The sequence below is a fragment of the Pleurodeles waltl genome, chromosome 11 (assembly GCF_031143425.1).
Source record: "Pleurodeles waltl isolate 20211129_DDA chromosome 11, aPleWal1.hap1.20221129, whole genome shotgun sequence".
Lineage (NCBI taxonomy): Eukaryota > Metazoa > Chordata > Amphibia > Caudata > Salamandridae > Pleurodeles > Pleurodeles waltl.
This window is the reverse complement of record NC_090450.1, coordinates 865,047,176-865,070,497: the sequence shown is the minus strand read 5'-3', so window position 1 is coordinate 865,070,497 and position 23,322 is coordinate 865,047,176. Positions and strand designations below refer to the sequence as shown.

The window sequence follows — 23,322 nt, the reverse complement described above, 5'->3', positions numbered from 1 at the left end:
GCCTCGAGCACGACCACAACCCGAAGTCGTGCCGGGCCATGCACCTGAAGGCTTTGAGGGAGCAGTCCCTAAAGCTAATGGTGGCCCGGCACTTCACTCCGCTTAGGTCCCGGTCTCGCTCGAGAGGAAGGTCTCGAGATCGGTTGCGGAGTTGTCACCACTCGTCTTCTTCGAAATCTTCGGGTCAAGGTAAGAAGATGAAGAAGTTGAAGAAGTCCCATCTCTCTCCGACTTCACCCCGTTGCTCGGCCGACGTGACACAGGACGAGCGTCCACGCACTAGGCCTCCATCCTGGGAGCCTGCGTCTGGGTTGACTCCGCGCTTCCCTGAGTTTCCCGGAGCCGGAGCGACCCCCGCCCAACTGAAAGAGTTTTACGAGGCCATGCGCCTCATCTTTGGGCGGGCCGACCCTGATACGGCGTCTTGGGCCCAAGGGGTTTGGCTGAGGGGCCACAGGTTTCGCACCGGCGGCTTTGGCCCCGTCCAGAGGTAACCTCCGGATCCGTGCGCGGATCCACACCGGCGCCGGTCGCACCTTCAAAACCTTCCCCGGCGCTGGGTTGATTATTGACGCTCCCGACGTCGTTAGTGCCCACTATCGGCGTCAACCCTATTCTTATTCCCGATGACTTGGAGTTGGAGCAGCGGCAGCCACCTTCGGCTTCGGTGGGGCATATTCGCCCAAGGTCAGATTCAGACCCTTTTTCCTATGGGTATGAATATAGGGAGGAATTGGAGGGGTACCTGGATCCTTATGAATACCAGGATGACCCTGCTATGGACTGGACACAGGATTTTGGCGAAGCCAGTGGTCTGGATACCTTTCCTGACGCCGGCATGCTATCTCCTCCTACCATGGCTACGGCGGAGGGAGCGACGTATGCCCTCGTGGTCTGTAGGGCGGCTGAGGTCCTCAGCCTTCAGCTACCAACTGTGGAAGTCAGGTCTAATCTCCTGGGGCTTCTACTTCAGAACTCCTTTTACCATTCAATGAGGCCCTCACCGATGTCCTTTTGGGTACATGGTCCAAACCCAACACAGGGGCTCCTGTGAACAGGACTATCGCTCGCCGCCATCGGCCCGCACCGAACGACCCCAAATTCCTGTCCCAACACCACACGCCTGAGAGTCTTGTTATCCAGGCTTCATCTTCTTCCGGCGCATTCCCTTCCGCACCCCCGGATGGGGAATCCAAAAGGCTGGAACAGTTTGGCAAGAAGTTGTTTTCTTCCTCCAGTCCAGCGCTGCGGTCTGTGAACACCGCATGCCTTTTGGGCCGATATACCCACTCCCTGTGGGATACGGTTGCGCAAGTCCTGCCGCAGATACCAGAGGGGGCTCGTGCTGTCGTCTCCCAAGCCGTGAACAATGGGAGAGACGCTGAGAAGTTCACAATCAGTTGTGGGCTGGATACGACCGACTCTCTGGGCAGATCGGTTGCAACGACAGTGGCCTTACGGTGCCACGCCTGGTTGTGCACTTCTGGTTTCTCTGGGGATGTCCAACAGTCACTCATGGACATGCCGTTTGATGGCACCCATCTCTTCGAAGACAAAGCAGACTCTGCCTTGGAGAGATTCAAGGATTCCCAGGCTACGGGCCGGTCCCTCGGTCTTTCCTCTGCCACTCATCCACCACAGTCCGCTTTTAATCCCTTTCGTGGACATGGAAGGGGCACCCTGTCAAGTCCTCTACCCAGCCACCATGCCATGCACGCCAACCAGCCTATGCGTGGCCGAGGACGCGTAATCCCACGTGGCCGTGGGACAGGGAAGCAGAGGTCTGTCCAGTCCACCTCTGCCCCCGCTGCAGCCTCCAAACCTTCCTAGTCTGTCCCCTCACGCCCACCCAGTTGGCAGGATCTGCCATCACCTGCCCCACTGGGAACATATCACCACGGACGGGTAGGTTTTGCAAATCATTCGGAATCCCACTTTGGAATCTGCACCACCACACATGCCACCATCCTTCCATCATCTTCTGGAGGATCATTTGGCACTTCTCTGCCAGGAAGTCGCGGCTCTCTTGGCCAAGGGAGCTATAGAAAGGGTCCCTGTACCATAAGTAGGTCATGGTTGTTATTCCTGCTACTTTCTGATACCAAAGAAGGACAATGGCTTACGTCCTGTCCTAGACCTTCGGGACCTGAACTACTTCCTCAAGAAGGAGAAGTTCAAAATGCTCACCTTGGTTCAGGTTCTGTCTGCCTTAGACCCAGGAGACTGGATGGTAGCGCTGGATGCTTATTTCCACACCCCCATCCTGCCTGCCCACAGACCTTATCTACGATTCGTGGTAGGTCACGAGCACTTTCAGTTTACCGTGCTCCCCTTCGGCCTCACCAGCGCCCCTCGGGTGTTCACGAAAGTGATGACGGTGGTTGCAGCTCATCCGCGCAGGTTAGGGGTCTCAGTCTTCCCCTACCTCGACGACGAGCTGTTGAAGGCGCCCTCGCCCCAGACAGTCTCCCACCTTCAGACTACGGAGAACCTCCTGCACACGCTGGGGTTCACTATAAATGTGCCGAAGTCACACCTGACTCCCTCTCAGACGCTCCCCTTCATTGGAACTGTTCTAGATACAGTGCAGTTTCGTGCTTATCCTCCCGACAAGCGAGTCCAAGACATTCAGGCTATGATTCCGATCTTTCAGCCTTGGTCTTGGGTTTCGGTGAGACTGACTCTGAGGCTGCTGGGCCTCATGGCCTCCTGCATCCTGCTAGTAACACATGCCAGATGGCATATGCAGGTTCTGCAGTGGGACCTGAAATTCCAGTGGGCGCAGCATCAGGGGAATCTCTCCGACATGGTCCAGATCTCGGAGGGGGCTACGAAAGACCTGCAGTGGTGGCTTTCGAATCCAAATTGGGTCAACGACAGATCCCTCTCCCTTCCCCCAACCAAATCCCTCTATAGTGACAGATGCATCACTTCTAGGTTGGGGCGGCCACATGGGAGAGGCAGAGATCAGAGGCCTCTGGTCTCCGGTGGAGTCGGGGCTCCCCATAAATCTGCTGGAGCTCCGGGCGATCAGGCTGGCGTTGAAAGCATTCCTTCCTTCTCTCAAAGGGAAAGGGGTGCAGGTGTTCACGGACAATACTACTGCCATGTGGTACTCCAACAAACAGGGTGGGGTAGGGTCCTGGACCCTTTGTCAGGAGGCACTACGCCTCTGGACATGGCTGGAACATCAGGGTATTACCCTGATGGTTCAACATCTGGCGGGCTCCCTCAACGCCAGAGCAGACAAATTCATCCGCCGACGCACCGTCGATCACGAATGGAGTCTCCATCCGGAGGTGGCGCAAGGTCTCTTTCACAAGTGGAGAGAGCCTTGGTTAGATCTTTTCGCCTCCGCAGAGAATGTGCAATGTCAGCTGTTTTGCGCGTTGGAGTTTCCTAGGCGGCACTCGCTCGGAGAAGCTTTTAGTCTCGAGAGGAGCTCCGGCCTCCCTTACGCCTTCCCGCCTATCCCTCTTCTGCCCAGAGTTCTCAATTAAATCAGGAACGACCGGGCCCAAGTCATCTTGGTGGCTCCGGACTGGGCTCGAAGAGTGTGGTATCCAGAGCTATTGAGCGTGTCCATCGATCCTCCACTCAGACTGCCTCTTAGGGCGGATCTTCTGTTGCAGCAACAGGGAATGTTCTCCACCCGAACCTGTCCAACCTCTGCCTCCATGCGTGGAGGTTGAGCGGCAACAGTTGGCGGCTTTTGCCCTTCCACCCGAAGTCTGCAATGTTATCTTGGCAGCCAGGCGTCCATCGACTAAAACTGTATACACTTGTCGTTGGAATACATTTGTGGCATGGTGTACCAACAATTCTGTTGATCTCCTCTGTCAGAGGTTCTTCTGTTCATTCTTTCTTTAGCCCAGCAGGGCTCTGCTTTGGGCACCATTGAAGGGTATTTAGCTGCCATTTCCACCTTGCTTAGGCTACCTGATCAGCCCTCACTCTTCCAATCTCCTATTTTGAGTAGATTCCTAAAAGGGCTCACCCACTTATTTTCTACCACTCCATTTAACATGCCTCATTAGAATCTTAATCTTGTACTTATTTGATGTGTACCCCCTTTGAGCCAATGCTTAATTGTCCCTTGCGGCTCCTCGCCTTCAAAACTGTCTTTCTGGTCGCTATCACCTCTGCTCACAGGGTGAGTGAGCTTCAGGCCCTTTCTTTAAAGCCTCCACACTTGTCTGTACACCCTGACAAAGTTGTGTTACGCACTAGAGCTTCCTTCCTTCCAAAGGTGGTTACACCATTTCATGTAGGCCAGTCCATCACTTTGCCTACCTTCTATGCACCCCCACATCCTTCCCATAAGGAGGAGAGACTCCACCGTCTGGACCCAAAAAGAGCATTGGCGTTCTACCTCAATCGTACTAAAGATTTTCAATTGGATGATCAACTCTTCGTTGGCTATGTGGGTGCGAAAAAAGGGAAGGCTGTGCAAAAGCATACCATCTCTGATGGGTGCTTCTTTGAATCAAATTGTGTTCTGCTTTGGCTAAGAAGCAACCTCCTGAAGGCTTGCATGCTCATTCCACCAGAGCAACTGCTGCTTCCACTGCGTTAGCATGCGGAGTTCCTGTCCTGGATATCTGTCAGGCAACTACATGGGCATCCCTGCACACGTTTGCTCAGCATTACTGCCTGGATAGTTAGGTCCGTCGAGACGGCTACTTTGGTCATTCGGTCCTGCAGGACTTTCTAGTATGATCTTGGTTCGCAGCCCACCACAGAGGATGGCATTGCTTGGGTATCTATACTAAGGTAAGGAATCTGCAACTAAAAGTCTCTATCAGATGTACAAGTTACTTACCTTCGGTAATTAAATATCTGGTAGAGACATATTCTAGTTGCAGATTCCTTACCGCCCACCCATCCTCCCCGCTTGCTAACTGATTTCTAGGGACAGGGATTCTGCCTTTCAGGTCCGTAGCTCTGGCGCACCAATCTCAGTGTTCTTGGTGTGGAAAGTCGTTAAAAGAAACTGATGTCACCGCGCGAGGGTGGCGTCTATGTACTACTCCTGACGTCATCACAGGGACTACGACACCTGGGGAGTCGCCCGACGCCACCTACCGACGTGCAAGGGTATTGCTCGAAGAAAAATCTCCGAATCCTGTCTAACGCCTGTGGGAAAATTCTAAGGTCAGGAATCTGCAATTAGAATATGTCTCTACCAGATATTTCATTACCGAAGGTAAGTAACTTGTACATTTAGTACTTTCTGCTGAATTAATGAGTCGCTGGGTGAGCTGCCATAAAAATAGTACATACTCTTTTTAGCCACTTCTAGACAGGGTCCCGATTGAATTGTACCCTCCAGCACAGGGGCGGTAAGTGCCATTAAACAATTACTTTAATGTTACCCGTCTTATTCTGTCTTCAGTTGATTGGTCTTCTGAATAGGCTGTTTAGATTTTTCTCTGAGCAATGGAACAGTTTGTGTGACTGGAATGCTACTTAAAGGCAAAGTAATTTTCTAAAAGGATAAGTTATCATGCCCTACGCTATTCCATGAGGGGCTTCAGCTATACCACATTTTCAAAATAACCAGCACTATGTAGATGTTTATCGTTTATTGTCACTAAGATGCATTTCATAAGGATTTAACATTTCCTAGCTATCGTAACAAAGTTTCAAATCTAATAGGGATGCAGAGGCGAGGAATATGCTTATCTTTCTTCACTTTATTTACATAGCAGCCTTAATAAACAAACTACCTTTCCAAATGAGCCATTAGGGAAATAGGCAAAAACATCACAACCAGTCAGTAAACAGTTCATTCTATATAGTCCTTGATCGCTGTTTTTGCCCCTTCTTACTTCGTGTGAAAGCTGCATTCCACTGTAGAGATTCCCAACTTTGGCTCACTCTTGCTTAGCGACTTAATTTCCTATAACATAAAAAAAATCTCATACACTGTCAAGATATAAATCATCCCTAACTTAATCACTTGAATCATTTGCTATCAGAAATTGAAGCATACTTATCCTTACTATAAATCCAGAATTGCATATCTCGACCAACAGCCTCAGGGAGGGAAAAATCAGCCCTGATTGGCCTGGAATAATCCTTGCCTCCATGTTCTCGATAGAGTTGAAACTTTCCTTTATGATATCTAGGAATCTTTATAGTCTATGTGATGATTATGCTTGTTCAAAGTTTATTCAGCACAAAGGTGTAGCCAAATGCACTACTGGTTTGAAGGTGGATTTTGATGACAAGTCGGTGGCATTCACTATGTCTCTGAGGTGAGCTCTCAGCAAAAAGGCTTTGGAGGCAATAGCACCTCTTGCCGAATGTGCTCCAAACACTAACGTACCTAAACTTGCCTCTTGCATGACATATTTAACTCAACTGAATATGGTGGTAGAAGAGACCATCTTTAACGGTTTGTTTAAAGCTATCAAGAGCTGTTTCTGCCGCTGGGTGGGACTCCTCTGTCAAAAATTCATATGCTTTCAGACATTTATCCGCACACAATTTTAGGACATCCACAAACATCGGGTATGAAACCACCCTTTAATTACATTTCATTCATCTCATAATATGGAAAGTAACCTATTCAGGGGTGAAAATCCTACCTGTATTATCCAGAGCCCATCTGACACCCTGTTGCAGGGGACTAAACTCAGCAGCATGGCCAACTTAGCTGATAACCGCTTCCTACACAGATAATTATTACTCAGCCATGACAGAAACAAACTAACAACTGAATTAATATTCCTCAGGGTGGAATACCTGGGATAAGTGGGTACCGACAATCTTACTCACCTCATCAGTTCCTTACCAATGGGTGCTCTCCCACTGGAACACTCTCTATGGGCAGATGACCTGCTGATATAGCCGAACGGAAAGTATTTACTGACCTGTAAACCATAGTTTCACTCACCAGAGAAGACAATAATTCCTCTATTGAAATGACTCCTGATGCCACGGGATCACCATCCCTCTGCGCACACACCAACTCACCGTCTCCCTTGTTTGTGCCATCTGCCCAGGCTTTAGACAAAAGGTTCTGAGCTTCCTCTGAAACTCTTCTGACTTTCCATCTAGACCTGCAATACTCCACATGAGGGGTCGACTCCTCTCTAGCACCAGACATTGAGGTTGTCCCAGCGGATCCCTCAGAACGTCTTTCTCCAGGTTAGATGGATTGGAAAATCCCATGAAAGTACCATTGTCACTGGTAAAAAAGACTTTCAATTTCCAAATTGCCGTGATCACCACCAGGTTGACCTGCTGCCCTGTGACTTGTATGGCTACTGGCATCAATATGGTGATGGGGGAAACTCATATCCCTCTTCCCTACTCCAGTCTTGGAGGAGAGTATCCGTCACCTTCGCTAGCGGATCCGGCCTCCATCTGAAGAACCAATCCAGCTCATGGTCAAGACGAGAAGCAAAGAACTCCACTGAGAACGGCCCCCAAAGGCTAAGGAGAGCTTGGAACACTTCTGGATGCAGCTTGCCAGGCACTGAGGTCCTGAAGGTGGCGGGCATGCTAATCAGTGATTTCATCACATTTTCCTGAAAGATACTGCTGCCACCGATATGTTGCGTTTCCAGCAGTAGTTCCAAAAACCCTTCACTAGATCTGCAAGCATCTTCGATCTTGGACCCCTCCCTTTAGCGATTGGTATACTAAACTGCTGAAACATTGTCCATCTTCAGTAACACCGAGTAACTCACCCTGTCCTGCATCCAACACCAGACCGTAAGGGAGCCTGACAGGACCTCTAGGCAATTGATACGTAGAAATTTCTCTTCGGATGACCGCTTTCCTCTTATGGACAAACCACTGCAGCTGGGGCATCAGCTGTACTTATGGGCATTGAACTCAATCACAATTTCCAGACTGGAACCAAAAATTGGTCTCCCGTTCAAGCCTCCATGTGTTTCAGCCAACACTGCATTTCCTCTTTGACCTCCGATATCAGAACCATTGTCGAATACAATGCGCCTTTCTGAAGGTGCTACCCTTCAACCTTTGCAGTGCTGTGTAGTGAAGAGGGTTTGGGAAGATTGTCTGAATGGAGGATCCTAACAGCACCACCAGACGAGCTAGCTGCCTGAGTGATGAGTGTGACCAGGCCATTGGTTTCCTGATCTCGTAATGAATCTTCGGCATCTTCTTGACAGGAAAACTGAGAGTCGACTCCTGGGAAGTGATTACAAAACCCAACAAAAGTTGTTTGTTGAGCCAGAAGCAACAGGGATTTCTCTTTGGTGATCACAAATCCCAGATGCTCCAACAAGTCTACCGTCATTTAGAGGTGTGTGGGCAGCCTAAGTGGACATTGATCCATCAACAGAAGGTCATTGAGGAATACTATTAAGTGGATGCTCCGGGCGTCATGGGACTTCACCACCAAAATGAGCACCTTGGTGAAACACAAAGGGACAGAAGACAGGCCGAAGGGCAGTGTCTGGAGCTCTGCAGAAAATGTTGCTGACAAACCCAGATTGATGAAAAGCCAAAGGCACGATCGCCCTTCTCAACAGTTTTTACTTCCTGATCTATGAGGACCGCCTGTCTTTCGGTAAAGAATCAAGGACGGGGAAGAAAACCTTGAACAGGACTCCTCATGAATTCCAGTCCAAAACCTTAGATCGTGTGAAGGACCCATGCATCGGACGTTCTCTCCCACCAATTCTCTGCAGACAGTCAGTCTTCCCCCTACCTTAAGTTGTTGGGAAGAACAGAAAGTCCTTACCTTGCACAGATCCTTGGGCACGTCCACTACCACCGCCTCTGCCATCACTGAAGCTTGGAATCTTCTGGAGGAGTAAAAGTTTCTGGATCGTGCACGTTTTTGATACTGCCCCTGCTGGGAGCCTAAGCCTTTTTGGGAAATATTGGAAATAAAGCGGGCAGACGAGCGCCCCCTGCCAGGTCCGGCCCCAGCAAAAACATTGGATAAAAAAATCTTTTTTATGGATGCCTGCACCTTATCCAAGGAATTGAAAGTTCCAGCGAACTTGCCTTATTCCTTTATAAAGGGGTCCCCAAACAATCCCCCCTGCGCAGAAGGGCCCGCTTCTGAGACCGCAAGGTCTCCAAGCTTTGGATCCAAAAGAGAACACTGTTTCTCTGCCGAGAGCGCACTATTCCCATTGCCTAACAATATGGCCTCTCTCTGGGCCCAACCTGACAGAACCTCAGGAGATATGAGCTCGTCTGACTGCTTGACCTCCTCAGCCATATGCAAGATCTTTGTAAATGGGCCCTGTCAGATCCAATAACTTATCTTGAAAAGACCTCCATGAGCAATCTATGCCCTTCTTAGGGTCCTTAATGTATTTTGTCAAGAAAGTGACCATGCGTTCCTTTATTCTCGAAGGAAGGGACACTTTGTCCTCCAAGAACAGACGTGGACGTTCTCCTCGCATGCGGGCTCTGACCTCCTTGTCTAGTGGCTTGCACAGCCTGCCTGCCACATAGGCCACCAGTTTCACATTGGGAGACCAAAAAGAAGACCTAGGATGAAAGAGTTCATCTTTATCCAGCATTTCTGCTACTAGGGAGTCCGAGCAGCCAAAGGGACAATCGGAGTAGAAGCTGCATCTGCTGAAGGATATCAACGCCTGGAAGGGCCTGGGTCCGGATCGTACTGATACTCATCATCTCCAGGGAAGAGGAAGGAGGCGGAACCAAGTGCTCCAGTGCTTGGCCCCTGAGGTTTGCTTGCAAGAAAGCCTTTTTTACACATGAGAAAGCATCCTTATTGATGCCCTGATCTGCAGGACACTTGGGTGCTTGCCTCTGGACTTTGTTATTGTTACGCTGCTCCTCAGCCAGCTTCCCAATTTTCTTTTCTAGGCCGGTCCAGGCCAGAGATATAGCCTGCTGTATGGAGGCATCCATAGCCTCACAAAACTGATCATCAAATGGCAGGAAGGAAACCTTCTTCCTCCACATAGTCACCAACTGCATCCTGCATGATTAAGGCGCTTGGAAAGCTAGCTAATGGGAGAGCCAGAGACTCACAAAATGGGGCCACACCCTACCCCATTCAGAGTAGTGGACTGCCTAGACTGGTCCCAGCATTGCCGTGGGCTTAGCAAAAGTTTAAGAGTTAGAGCCCCTGTAACACTCAAGCAGGCTGCAAAGCCCTAATATTGATAAGTGATCACCCCCTGCAACTGGAGTTTCACCCTTCTGACTCAGCAAGCCCCCAAACAGTGAACTGGCAAGTTCTCAACACCTACATACCCTTGCATCCAAAATGCTATGTACAGGGTCAGTGTCTACTTATCTGATCCCCTAAATGTGGCAGTCACCACCTTGAAAAAAGTGAGCATCTACTGTGGTAGCACTCCAATTTTAGACCCCATATAGGGTGTAGAAGCTTTCCTGGATGCTGGGAATAACTCATTGCTGGCCAAGGCTCTGGGATGCAAAGCATTGTCCCTGTGCACCACAGGAATCCGTGTGCGGTGCTTGCAGAGTTTCAGAAGCATCTCACTTATCTCTATGCGTCCTCTAGAGGCTGGCGGGCAGAACGGCACACATGCGGCCCCCGACAATGAAATTAAGCCAAGTGAGGAGTGCTGAGACATGCTCCCGCTGTTGTTGGAAAGAGAAAACGTTAGTAAGCACTCAGGTTACAAGAGCATTACTATACAACCACATTAAAAACTCTATACTGTACAACACATTGAGGAAGCAATGAAAGGCGCTTAACTCTTTGCTGTCGAGCAGCAAAGAAAGAGAATGGCATAAACAGTGATGATGGACTATATAGAATGAACTGTTTACTGATTGGTTGTGGTGTTTCTGTCTCTTTCCCTATTGGTTTCTTGGGAAAGATAGTTTATTTATTAAGGCTGCTATATAAATAAAGTGACGAAAGATGAGCATAATCCTCTCCTCCAGCTCTGACATAGAATATGCTGAAAATTTGACATGGCTCATACCCACATGGACACCACTGTTCTAGTGCAGCGCTCAAACTAGTTGTCCCATTTTATGTGTGAGGTGCTCATACAGTCTTGGTTATTAGCAAACTTCAAGCACAAGAATTAAAAGAGAAAAAATACATGAATTAGTTAATTAAATATGACACAGGGAAACTGCGGATCTCTGCTTGGCAGTGTTTTTATTGGTTTTTGCATACTTAGTACTTCTAATGGGTTTTTCCTTTTCAGTGTTAAAAATATATAAGAGAACGGCAGGCAGACAGATGCTGTGAGTCCATATACAATGACACTATTATATGGATTGAGAAAAACTCAATATGTTTTCACTCCCCTCAATACACACAGTGTACCACAGTGCTCTGCCAAAGGGACAAAAGTATTTTGATGTTTTTTCCTAAGCACAAAAAACAAAATGTACTCCGCACAAAAAAATATAACTATGCCAGTTGTGCATCACTACTACCAAACTTTCTTTATTTCATTGAAATGTAAATGTTTGGTCTGCTTGTATGTAGTGCTTGTTATTTATAATGTTTTAAATAGGATTATTGGTATTGCAGTGTTACCCCCAGCATTAAATAATGACATTGAAATGTAGGGTCTTGGATGGGGAGCTTTCAAATGTTGCATGTCATGCTCTCATGGCCAATTAGCAGAACAATTTTTTTATGCTGCTCTAGCAAAGGTCCCCTATTTTTGCTGTCACCTAAACGGATCCCCATTCAAAAGGGCTGGCCACCGATAGATTATTTTACTCCAGTTGACTTGCAGAAAACCTTTATCAGAAGGCCTCCAGAACAAAAATGCAGCAGTAAATGAAATATATATATATATTGAAATAAGGCACGATTGGGTGCGCTGGGCTGAGACTTCAAATTTGTTTTTTTTATGCAGCGCTTCATACCATTGTTTGCTGGCTTAAAGCACGATCAATAATTGGTGCTATTATTATCCAATGTAATTGTACTTAATTTACCAGCTTCAGAAGGATGGAAGGATGACTTGAACTTGCAACAAATGAAGAATTGAAACTTGTAACTTCAAGTCAAAGTAGATGTTATGTTATCAGTATTTGTTTAGCGCATCTTTACAATTTGTATGGTTTCATATCGCTTTTGTGAACTGAATGCCCATTCCATATGGTTGTGTAGCTTATCAATCTCTGTATTCTTGGTGGTCTTGAATCATTGGGTTTGCCAATGAAGAGGAGTTAGCATTGCTAACTGTATTGTTTAGTGATGGTGAGCTATGTCGATGGATGCATGTGTGTGGTGTAGGACTTTGGATTTGATTCATACAGTTGTTAACTTCATGATATGAGAATTGGATTATTGGTTGATATGGGTGGAAGTCCCTCTCATGTAACAACCACATCCTTGTCAGGGTGAACCACAAAATTAACTCAATTAATTGTTGCGTAACCCTATTTTATCTTGGCACAAAGCAACCTGGCTTAACCTAGCGGCACTGTGTAAACTAAATATGCAGCGCACAGGCAGTAATAAAATGTAAACATAACAAAAGAAAAACCCCAAACCAATTTAGGAACCCAGAGTACATTTTAATAAATAAAATGATATCAGAACAAGAAAACTCCAGTCAGTAAAACCGGAGATATTCAATTTTAAAGCGTTTAGTGAAATAGCACCTAAAAGCAAAATGCACCACTCAGTCATCTGGTTGTGCTATACCAATGGCAAGTCACAAGTTCAGCCCGGCTGTGATGGATTGTGGGTTTGTGATGGGGACCAGGTTAGTCCTGCTGAAGAGTTACCTTCTCAAGTCTGATCCAAAAAGTTCCATTCGCATGGGAGGAGGACGCAAGGACCAGGTTGAATATCATAGATGGTCGTAGCTGTAGTGTGAAGATAGCTGTAATGTGAAGAGCAGGCCTGACAGCCATCACTCGTAGCATGATAGCAGACTGGACGTTGCAGTTGATTGTTGCAGGACAGCGAAGAGCCAGTTGGTTGTCTTGGATGCTCGTTGCTGTAGCTTCGTATTGGTGGTCGCGGTCATTACTGCAGCACAATGTATAGATCTTGCATTGCTGGTCGTCAATGGCGGTCACTGTCAGCACAAATAGCATGTCTCACCTGAGCTTCGTGTTGGTTAAGACCAGCAGAGTTTTAGTGTGAACGGATCCGTTAACAGTCATGAGGAGCTCAAATTTCACAATTTTAATGTTTTCTTCTTTGAGGGAGCTTCCACTAATGCCTGCCACGGGTCCAGGACCTGGGGTGTACCTCCTGGGGATCAGGACTCACTCCAGCAATGGCCAGCAGCAGGGCTTATGTGAGTCCAGTTGCAGTAGTTTAGCTGGACAGTTGTAGGGAGACTTCTGAAGCTTGTTGTGTTCCCGTAGCTCCCACAGGAAGTCAGCCAACAGACCATTGGGTAGCCTGGGATCAAGACGAGGAGGTCTGCTCTTTTTTCTCAGATATCAAGGCAATCCTTCAAGAAGCTGGGCAGTGCTCTGGCAGCAAGGCAGTCCTTCTACATCTTCCACTGATCCAAGAGTGTTCTGAAGAGTGGCTGTAGAGGTCCAATATTTTTACCTGGTGCCAGCCTATCTTGTGGGGGACTTCCTGTCCTTCACCCACAACTGATTCTGGAAAGTTATTCCCATTGCCTGGTTATGGCTGCAAACTCTCTGGGGTGACAAAAGGCAGGGCGGACATGGTGTCAAGTGTGTGTGGAGTAGGAACAGCCTTTTGAATTGTAAGTGAGGCTGGGTACAGCTCTTCCCAGCCATCCTACCATGATGGCCCTTCATGTCCACACCCAAGCCACCTTTGTGTAACTGTCTGGAAGCAATCCACAGCGGCAGAGCCATTTACAAGAATGTGTCCTAGGACGCTGACAGAAAGTCATAGTTGGTTGGGATGAGAAAAAGCCAAGTTTCTAGTAGTGGCATTTTCTGAATTGTAACTTAAAATCCCATTTCACCATTACAAAGGATTTTAAATTCAAACTCATTTGAGTTTAAACAGCATATCTCTGTCTGCTTCCAATTTAAAGTTAACGCTTATTAAATGTAAAAAGGCAATCCAGTGTTAGTCAATTGGAGAGATAGACTTCACAACAGTGAAAAGCGACTTTAGGAGTTTTTCATTGTCAGGGCATGTCAAATGTTAAGTACATTTTCCCTCATTTTTAACTGCAATGCACCATTCCCTATGCGCCTTTACGGCCTACCTTGGGGGTGACTTACAAGTACTAAAAAAAAAGGTTGGGCCTGGCAAAGGGTTCATTATGCCAGGTCCAAAATGGCAGTTCAGGGCTGCACTACAGGTTTCAATGACAAGCCTGAGACATGTTTTGGAAAGCTACTTTAGTGACTGGCACAAGGAGTGCTGCTGCCCACTAGTACCATTTAATTTACAGGCCCTTGTTACATGTAGTATCATTTACTACGGATGTGCAAGTAAATTCAATGTACCAGTCAGGTAGATGCTAATTGTACCATGTTTTAGGGAGAGACCACACACATTTTACCACTGGTTAGATTAGAAAAAGCGTGCAGTCATAATGCCAACAAAAACAGGGTCCAGCAACATAAGGCAACATTTTTAGGTGACCCTGCAAAACGGGACCTAGTCCAATGCCCTGCTTGAAGTGTTATTGCTGTTGAATACCATTTTCTAAATATCTAGCTACATAACTGTCTTTTGATTTGCTTGTTGTATGTACACTATAACATTTGGAATGGGATACTTTGGGGATTTCAGTGCTTTAATAAGGATAGGACGTTGAAGCTAGGGACAGTTGGGAGAGTAAAGGATGACCTTGTGAGGAGGCATCACTTCGCCAACTTTCTTTTCATTGGTGTTATCTATAAAAGGAGGTGACAACGCTGCCGGATTTGACGAAGGATGAAATGGTAACTTCGGTTGTTAATGTGATGCCCGGCCACCTGTGGGTTATTAGTATGAAGCCCGGCCCTTCTGTGGGCTAAGTGTGTATGTTGAAGAAATGTGCAGTGTGTACTTTCTAAATCATTGGAGAGCAATACTTTCATGCAGTGTTGCCTATGTCAGAGTAGTGTCTGTGCATCATGATCATAATGCTGTGCATTTTGAGAGATTTGTTAACATCTACGCAGTAGCATTAAATACTTGGTGGTAAATGTTAGGATTCCTTGCTGCCTTACAGGAGCAGAGAAGCTGTCTCTGGTAAATGAACAACTTGATGACATTAGGCCATGTCGCGCTTATGTTGACGTGAACAGAATCCAAACAACCTTTTAAAGTCAGGAAAATGAAAATACTACTGCTGCACATTTGCAGTGGACATGAGCAGAACATATGCTGCCTTTATATGGCTAAGTTTTCTCTTGCGCCACTGTACTGAAAGAGGCCAGTTTTGAGCAAGTGTACTAATCCAAGTCCCTTTCATACTCGTTTAGTCTTCCAGAGATGACCCATCTTGAAATAGTGCCTGCAGCCCTAGCAGTTGTGGCACACTGTCTGGATGAGACACAAAATGGCGGTAGAATATTGCTGGGACAGAACAAGCCTAACCTGGCCTGCCCCGTGTTGTCATAGTGTCTGCACCACACAGTACAAGCCCAGAACATTCTTTTAGATCCTGTTAGCTCTCATATACTAGCCCTTTAACTCTTTCTCCAGCTCAATAAGAACAGTCTTTAATTTTAAGACTTAACTAGCACTGCTGCACTTTCCGAAAACTTTGGTGCTGATAGCTCATAGTCAGTTGTCCTTATCCCCAACCTGCACCACATTCAGTGCTGGACTTTGGGCACTTTAAGAACCGTTCTGAGCTTTTCATGATTCCTTCAACCTAAGATAGCTGACTTATTTTCTTTGATATGCAACCGTTCATCCTTAACGCACCCTATCAGCTGTGAGCATTATAATCCTGGAACCATCTTGTTAAAATAGTCTGGCGATTTCTTTACTTGCACCACTGTGTTCCAGAAGGGAAGCTATACATTTTTGTAGATCATTAATCAAAAGTTAGAAAAGACGCATGAAGCGCCATAAGCGTTCTTCTGTTAAGAACATTGGCTAAGGAAAGATGCTTACATAGTCGGTTTCCCACAAGCGACGACTGCTGAAATGGTTATTCGTCGACAGTTCTCAACACTTTCAGTTGCATAGCAACAGTATAAATATGGCACTTAATGTTATAAGTTGTCAGAACATGTCGCCTTTTGGGATCTGGTTTACATTGGGTTATGTAAAATAAAAATCCCCCTGAAAGTTATTTCTTTATTGAGGTCTCATGTAATACCTGGATAGTTTAAATAATTTTCTGTGCTGTTTAAATATAGAAAATAATTTCCTGTAGTTACAAGCTATTAGCTTAGAGGTTCAAAAATTCTGAAGACGTGCAGAGCACTTTGCCCTACAAAATATTTCTTCAAGAAAGAATGCACATGAGTTCTCTGTCACACCCACCCTCCTGTGTTTTTTACTGTATAGAGGGAATGCACAAAGAGCAGCTGCCACCTAGCCCAGACCTGTATTAGAGACGGGCTGTATGTTAAATCCAACTTTACCATTAAAGAGGATTTATCATTACCATTACAATTATATGAAGCATGATGTAGCTGCTCCTTTCTGATCACGGATTACAGTTTGAAGGTATATTAAGGAATTCCCAATCCTGGCCTATAAGAGGTGTAGGCCTCACAGTAATGAAGCTTGACTTTTGTTGTTTTTCATTACCAAGACATGCAAAACTTAAAAGTACATGCCTTGCCCTTTACTTACATAGCACCCTGCCCGGTGGGCTACCCAGGGCCTAACGTAGGGGTGACTTACATTAATAAAAGGGGAGTTTAAGGTTTGGCAAAAGATTTAAAATGGCAAGTCGAAGTGGCAGTGAAACTGCACACACAGGCCCTGCTGTACCAAGCCTGAGACATGTTTTCAGGGCTACTTAAGTGGGTGGCACAGTCAGTGCTGCAGGCCCACTAGTAGCATTTAATTTAAAGGCCTTTGGTATATGGTATACCACTTTACAAGGGACTTACAAGTAAATTAAATATGCCTATCATGGTTACACCAATATCACTGTTTAGGGGAGAAGCACATGCACTTTAGCACTGATTGGCAGTGGTAAAGAGCTCGGAGTCCTAAGACCAACTAAAATATACAGTGCAAAACAGAAGGTGAAAGGCAAAAGGTCTGGGGTAAGACCACCCTAAGGCTGCCCGATCTAACATTGTGTAACCTTTTCTGGGCTTTCTATTTGCTTACTTCATTTGCTTTAGGCTCTCCAGGTTCAGATTGTCCCTCCTGTTGCCTAAACCGTGTATACTGTATTCGTCAATTAACCCCTTTTCTGCAAACAGGCCTTTAAATCTTGTTCTTATCTTGTCACATTTGCTGTGCATTCAAACCAACATCAAGTGTCAGGCGCTGTCTTTCAAGGGCGCTTGTTTACTTTTCTTTCTCTGACTGCAAAGTGAGTTGATTTATGTGACAGTCTTGCTGGATACTGGGGATAATAACGAGTTTTTGTCTAGCACACAGCAACATTTTATTGAACTGTGTAAGTATTTCAGAACATGCCAGAATTAGGAACACAAATGAAGCACATTTTTTATTTCTGAAGTTTGTTGAAAACAAATACTTTAATATGATCAAAACAAATAATTACACTAGGTGATGCAACTTCCACACATTTTCATTTGTGCACTGTATAGTTTTATTGGTAAAACTTGTATGTCTGTGTAGATGTAATGGTCATTTCAACTGAAAATGTGTTGTCTATAACGGCAGTGTGCTACCATACTATTCATACTCTGCTCTATGCCACTCCTCTCTGCTCTCCGCCAAACCACTGCACTCAATCTTGCACTACTCCACTTTACCCCACCCCACTGCACTGCACTCTGTACCACTCCACTCTGCCCTACATCACTGCACTCTGTACCACTTTAAGCTACGTCTCCCCACCCTACCCTGTACCACTCTACTATATGCAAGTGCACTCTTTGCAACTGCATTCTATACCACTCCAGTCTAGGCCACACCAATTTACTCTGCACAACTTCACTCTGTTGCACTGTACTCTGTGCCACTCTACAGCACTGCACTCTTCACCCTTACAGTCTAAACCACACCAGTCTACTCTGCAGAACTCGTTCGATGCCACTGTACTCTACGCCACTCTGCAACACTGCACTCTACGTCACAGTGCTCTATGCCACTACACTCAATGCCAATGCACTTTACTTTAACTCTCAACTCTATGCCTCTGTATTCTACGCCGCTTCACTGTGCACCACTCTAATCTACCCTGCACCGTTGCACTCTACACCACTTTATGCCATTACACTCTGCCACTCTACCCAACAGCACTCCACTCTGCACTCTATCCATTACTTATGTTCCTCGCAGACTGAACTGGTGGAGCCCAAAATGTTTCACTTATGCCTAACACAGTGGTACTTATTTTATCATGTTAATGAGAATGAAAGGCAGACCGAATCACCAGGTCTTTAGCAGGCGCCATAACGCATCGAGCTACAATTCTGCCCCTGATGTAGATCCCATTGTGCTACTTTAATAAATGCAGTGAGAAGTGGCGTCTCTTTAGTGAACATAACTAGATGAACTTGTTTTCCAGCTTGCAAGACTTTGTACCCTGTCAGGGTTGGATTGGGGCCACAATTAGGCCCGGGCAGTAAACAAATAAGTGGCCCATATTCACAGATCACAAAACTGTTTAATTAGGAGCATGAACCTAATGTTGGTAAACACTTGCAGTGCTAAAAGTATTTTAAACCTTATAGGGCCAATAACTTTTGTCAAGACTAGAAACAAAATGATTCCACATTATTCTCTTGAGTGCTCTTGGAATATGTCTCACCCTAAGATCCCCTCAGAGCCCTCTTTATCCATAGGCCTTTTACACTCACCCATGGCTTTTTAGTTATGCACAGTACTTTTACTCTACTTAAGAGAAGTCCTGTAGTATTCAGAGATTGGCGAAAGGCGCATCGTTATTTTTGTTTTACTTGCAGGTAGCATCATGTGTAAGTTTCAGCAAGTGGAATGATACTAGTGTGTAAATGCAAAACTACATATACATAGTGTCACTTTCCTCACATACATGCAGTTTTATATAGCATAAACTTGACACAGTAGTGTTGGAGTGCTTTACAAGAGCACCAGATGACATTACAGAAGGTCAGATTAATTTCTTTGGAGGCTCAGGAGAATGATGTGATTTGCCCCGGATCACAGGATGCTGAGCTCATGCTGGGACTTAAACCTGGTTTCCCAGTTTCAAAGTCTGCTAAGGCCACAACCTCTCCCTGTTAACTGCAAGAATGGATATGGGGCAAGCAAAGAAGAACAGCAGAGACTAATTTATCCCACCCTGTTCTATGGGGGGAAGGGGACAAACATCAACAGCGGAGTTCCCTCCGACTCTCACCAACCCCAACACCCCAACTCTCTGGACCTCTCCCCTGCCCCAGTCCTCTGCAAAGCAGGTGGTAACTGCTTTGCATCGGGAGCTCTGTCACACCTGGATAGAGTCCGAGGGGACATGCTGTGACAGCTGGAGGAGCCCCATTGTCATTCTGCCTCTGACAATTAGCTGGCTGCCCTGACTTCATCTGCATGGAGACAGGTTCAGTGTGTGTATATATAGATATATACATATATATATATGTGTGTGTGTGTGTATGTATGTATATATATATGTATATATATATATATATATATATATATATATATATATATATATATATATATATATATGTATATAAGCATTTGACGTTGTGCACTTGGTGGCGCCCGAGAGTGCCAAAGCAGGTTGCACTGCTTAATAGACCAAAAAAACGGCCCATTAACTGGCCTCAGGCACAGGCCCATTGGCCGATGCCCGATTGCCCGCCTTGCCAATCAGAGGCTGTACCCCGTGACTGGTTAGAAAGGACAGGGATTAGGAACATAGGAACAACCCCTTGGATTACAAACCTGTTAGACCTCCTGGGGCAGAAAGGATATGCCTTTAATTAACTATCACTTAGTAACATTCTGGACAGCGAGGGTGTTTCTCAGGTAGCTTCTGTATTCTCTCTTTCGGTGGTAACAGTGGACACCTATAGGTTTGGACACACACCCTTTAGGGGGTTTTACGTTTAAGATAGTCTGCGCCCCATTGTACCCTGTTTACCCTGATTTATAGCTGTATTGCATTTTGTCAATCTTTACTTTAAACAAATCGCACTGCGGCAACTTATTTTATGATGCACCGTACACCACTCTGATCGCCCCTTGCTGGAGCAACACTTACATAACAAAAATAAATGAAAATACTTCTGTGTCGCGGGCTCCACGTGACAGAAATGTAAAGTGATGTCCCCTGGACTGGACAAGGGGTCCTCCACAACGATGTCCTCTAAAAGGAGCTGCTCATAATGTATTCTCTTGTACTGCAACTTGCTGAGGGTAGAAAAACAACGGACACGGCCGTGCTCACTGTGTAAAGTCATTTGCAACAAGGTAGCTTGTTAGTATGGCTTTAACCCTAAAGTAATAAACCCGTATATTATTCACTTAAAAAAAAAGATTTAACTCATTCACTATGTCTAATACACCATTGATAAGAACACTTTGCACCACCTGAATTACATGTATTGTGCGGACGCACTGTGTTTACAAATGGTCTTCGGTTCAGGATTGTAGCTATCTTTAGTGCAGCAGGTGCACTGGCTCTATGGGTCAGGGGTGTAATGAGTCCAGTACAACCTCTGTGGAGCTCGGCATTTTTAATAACCATCTCAGCCCCGTCTTCAGTAAAGAAGCAGTTTAGCTTTGTTACACATTTACATTTCCTTGTCATCGTAAAATGCTACAAAATACCAACCATTGGTATCGTTATGCTTTAGGATATGGTATATCAGAACCACATGGTTATCATCTAAGGTACCTGGTCGGATAGTTAGTTGGGTTATTGCACCTACTGCAGAGAAATTGGTGCAGCCTTCATCTTGGAGGCATTCAGGAAGCACTGGAGCTAACGCAGCCTAGACCTTCGGATGTCAATAAACTACGACGAGTCAGTGCTATACAAAAAAGCAGTTGAGTATTAACCACTGTTGTTTCAAGAAAAATAATGTATTTGAAAGGTATACAAAGGAAAGCAACCAATCCAAATCTTCCTAAAGTCACAAAAATGATGTTCTTTGGTTAAATCTACTTATGTTGATTGTGATTTTTAAATTTCACAGAAAATTAAACGATGACGTGACATTAAAAAAAAATAATACTTAAATGATGCCCAAAATTGCTATAGTAATTAAACGTTTGGCAAACTATGAGGGGAATCTTGGCAAATGGTTAAATTGATAAATGTGTATCCGGTAAAACTTGGTGTGTTTAGAGTTTCCACACTTGTTCATCTTGTGTGATCCTTGCCAAACCACTAATATTACCACTTTATAAATACATGTACGTGCAAATGGAAATGTTTAATATGAAGTTCTGTTCTCGGTGGTCGCTTTGCTGCCTACTTCTTACACGTAATCGCCATTATCTTCTGTGGTTTTAGTCCCAGAGCAGAACATGTGTCTCTGAATTTGCTGTTGGCCAGACTGCCTGCAGTAAATGATAAACATAGCTTGGAAAGTGTCAAAGATTTGTAAGGGCTTTGCGAATTAGAAACCATTCATGTCTTGTCTGAAGAACTGAAGAACATAGCAAACAAGGTTTAACAGCTCTTCACAGTAGCCGCTCTTTGGTCATGCCTAGAACTAGGTGTCAGTGCTAAAATGGAACCGTTTATTTTAATCGGGGTACAGCTCCAGTTTTCCAGACTGTTGTCAGTTTCAGGATGATAATCAGTTATGCCAAAGGACCCCAAGTTTATGTAATTGCAGTTTTCACTAGTGATTGTGGTATTGCTTTCTTGAGAACTAAGACTTCTCAATCAGTTATGCTGCGGGCTACTGGGGAGTTAAGCCAGGGACACCTGAGTGGTGCAGTCTTCACAGGCAGTAGCACTGGTTCTTCTAGAAATGTAATTTCTGACAGCTATTTAGGGCTACCGAGATAATAATAGTAGAAATGCTAGCGGAGCTCGGACTGAACAGGTTAGATTTAGGTCTGTGAGCATTCAGGTTCCCCACAGAAGGTGGGATTGTTTGTCTAGGAAAAGGGTGGAGATAGTAGTAGTCTAAAAATAAGATGTGTAGCTCAAAAATCGGAGGGTTCTAATCTTTCCCTGCTTTCAAATGAAGACTATGGAGAAGAAAAAAGTCCTTGAAGGAGATGACACCAAGAGCTGCATAAAGCATTGGGTCGCATCATTTCAAATCTATTATGTTTTCATAAAATCAAGGCCAGTGTAATGTTTTAATTGGTATAGAGCTGGCCAAACCACCCTTCTCAAACTAAGAGCTGGAGAGGATTGCACATATATGGTGCAGCAAGAAAGAGTGACTACATGCAGAACTTTTTTCAACTATGGACCTTGTTGGTCCTTTGTTTCAACTGTTTGATCACACTTCATTTTAGAGTCGACTTCAGATCTGAAAGATATGTAACCTTAAAGAGCTGTAATGAAGGAGCCACAGCCGTTTGTAGTGCAGCACTACCCCTCACACCGAGCATTTTAACTTTGCTGTACACACAATTTCTTCATTATACCCGTACTGTAACTGTTGTCCTCGCTGCAGGTACTCGTACTAGCTGATGTCCCATTTGCACCGTATGCCTACCCCGCCATTAGTCTCCTAAAGTCAATCGGACGTCAGCTTTGTTAGAGATGGATTTTTCTCCACACTGTTGCCATTTCCTCGAAACTGTTGAGCAGGATCGTGCAAGCCCCCAATGGAACAGTCCCCCTGTGTCCATTAATAGGTCAAATTAATTATTTGTGTGTTGCCGTTGTGGCTCTGCAGATCAAGCATTTTGAGGTAGAAGAGTAAAGTAAATGTTATCTCTTTTGAAGTCTTGCAAAACACTGGTCTAGTCGCTGTACAGTTTGGGCCATTCTATGGTATATTCTGAGCATACGTATTAATAGCCTCGTAACGCGTTGAGTAATCTACTAAAAGCAACTGAAGGAGAAACGCATGTAGCTTCGAGAGTGGAAAACTTACCGAGTAAACGGAACAACGCCTGAAGATAATTCTAGATGCAAGCTTCCCACAGCTAGCTACCTTTCATGAGGCGAATGACGTGAAGAATGGCCGCCCCCGCAGAGAGGAATGTGGGTGTTTATTCCGACACCGCTGAGCGCGCGCAGAGAGGTGGCTGACAGTGAGTGCGTGTCTGTACTTGCTTCAGTCAGCTTGAATGGCTGACTGCGGCTCACTGGAGGCTGGGTGCGCTGCCCTGCAGTTATTCGGAGAAGCCATTTATATCGGAAAACATCCATTAACTTGTTACATCAACCACCG

At 45.5% G+C, this 23,322-nt stretch overlaps 1 protein-coding gene and 1 long non-coding RNA gene across 9 annotated transcripts in view; one reads left to right on the top strand and one right to left on the bottom strand.

The window, feature by feature from the left end:
* The window catches only part of KIAA1671 (KIAA1671 ortholog), a 650,892-nt gene that overhangs the window by 397,546 nt on the left and 230,024 nt on the right, over positions 1-23,322 (top strand). The window lies entirely within an intron of this gene.
* Positions 5,677-23,092, bottom strand: LOC138266210 (uncharacterized). Its single transcript, XR_011199482.1, has 2 exons — positions 23,023-23,092; positions 5,677-5,902 (listed from the first exon to the last, which is right to left on the bottom strand). It is a non-coding gene; the product is annotated as an uncharacterized lncRNA (long non-coding RNA).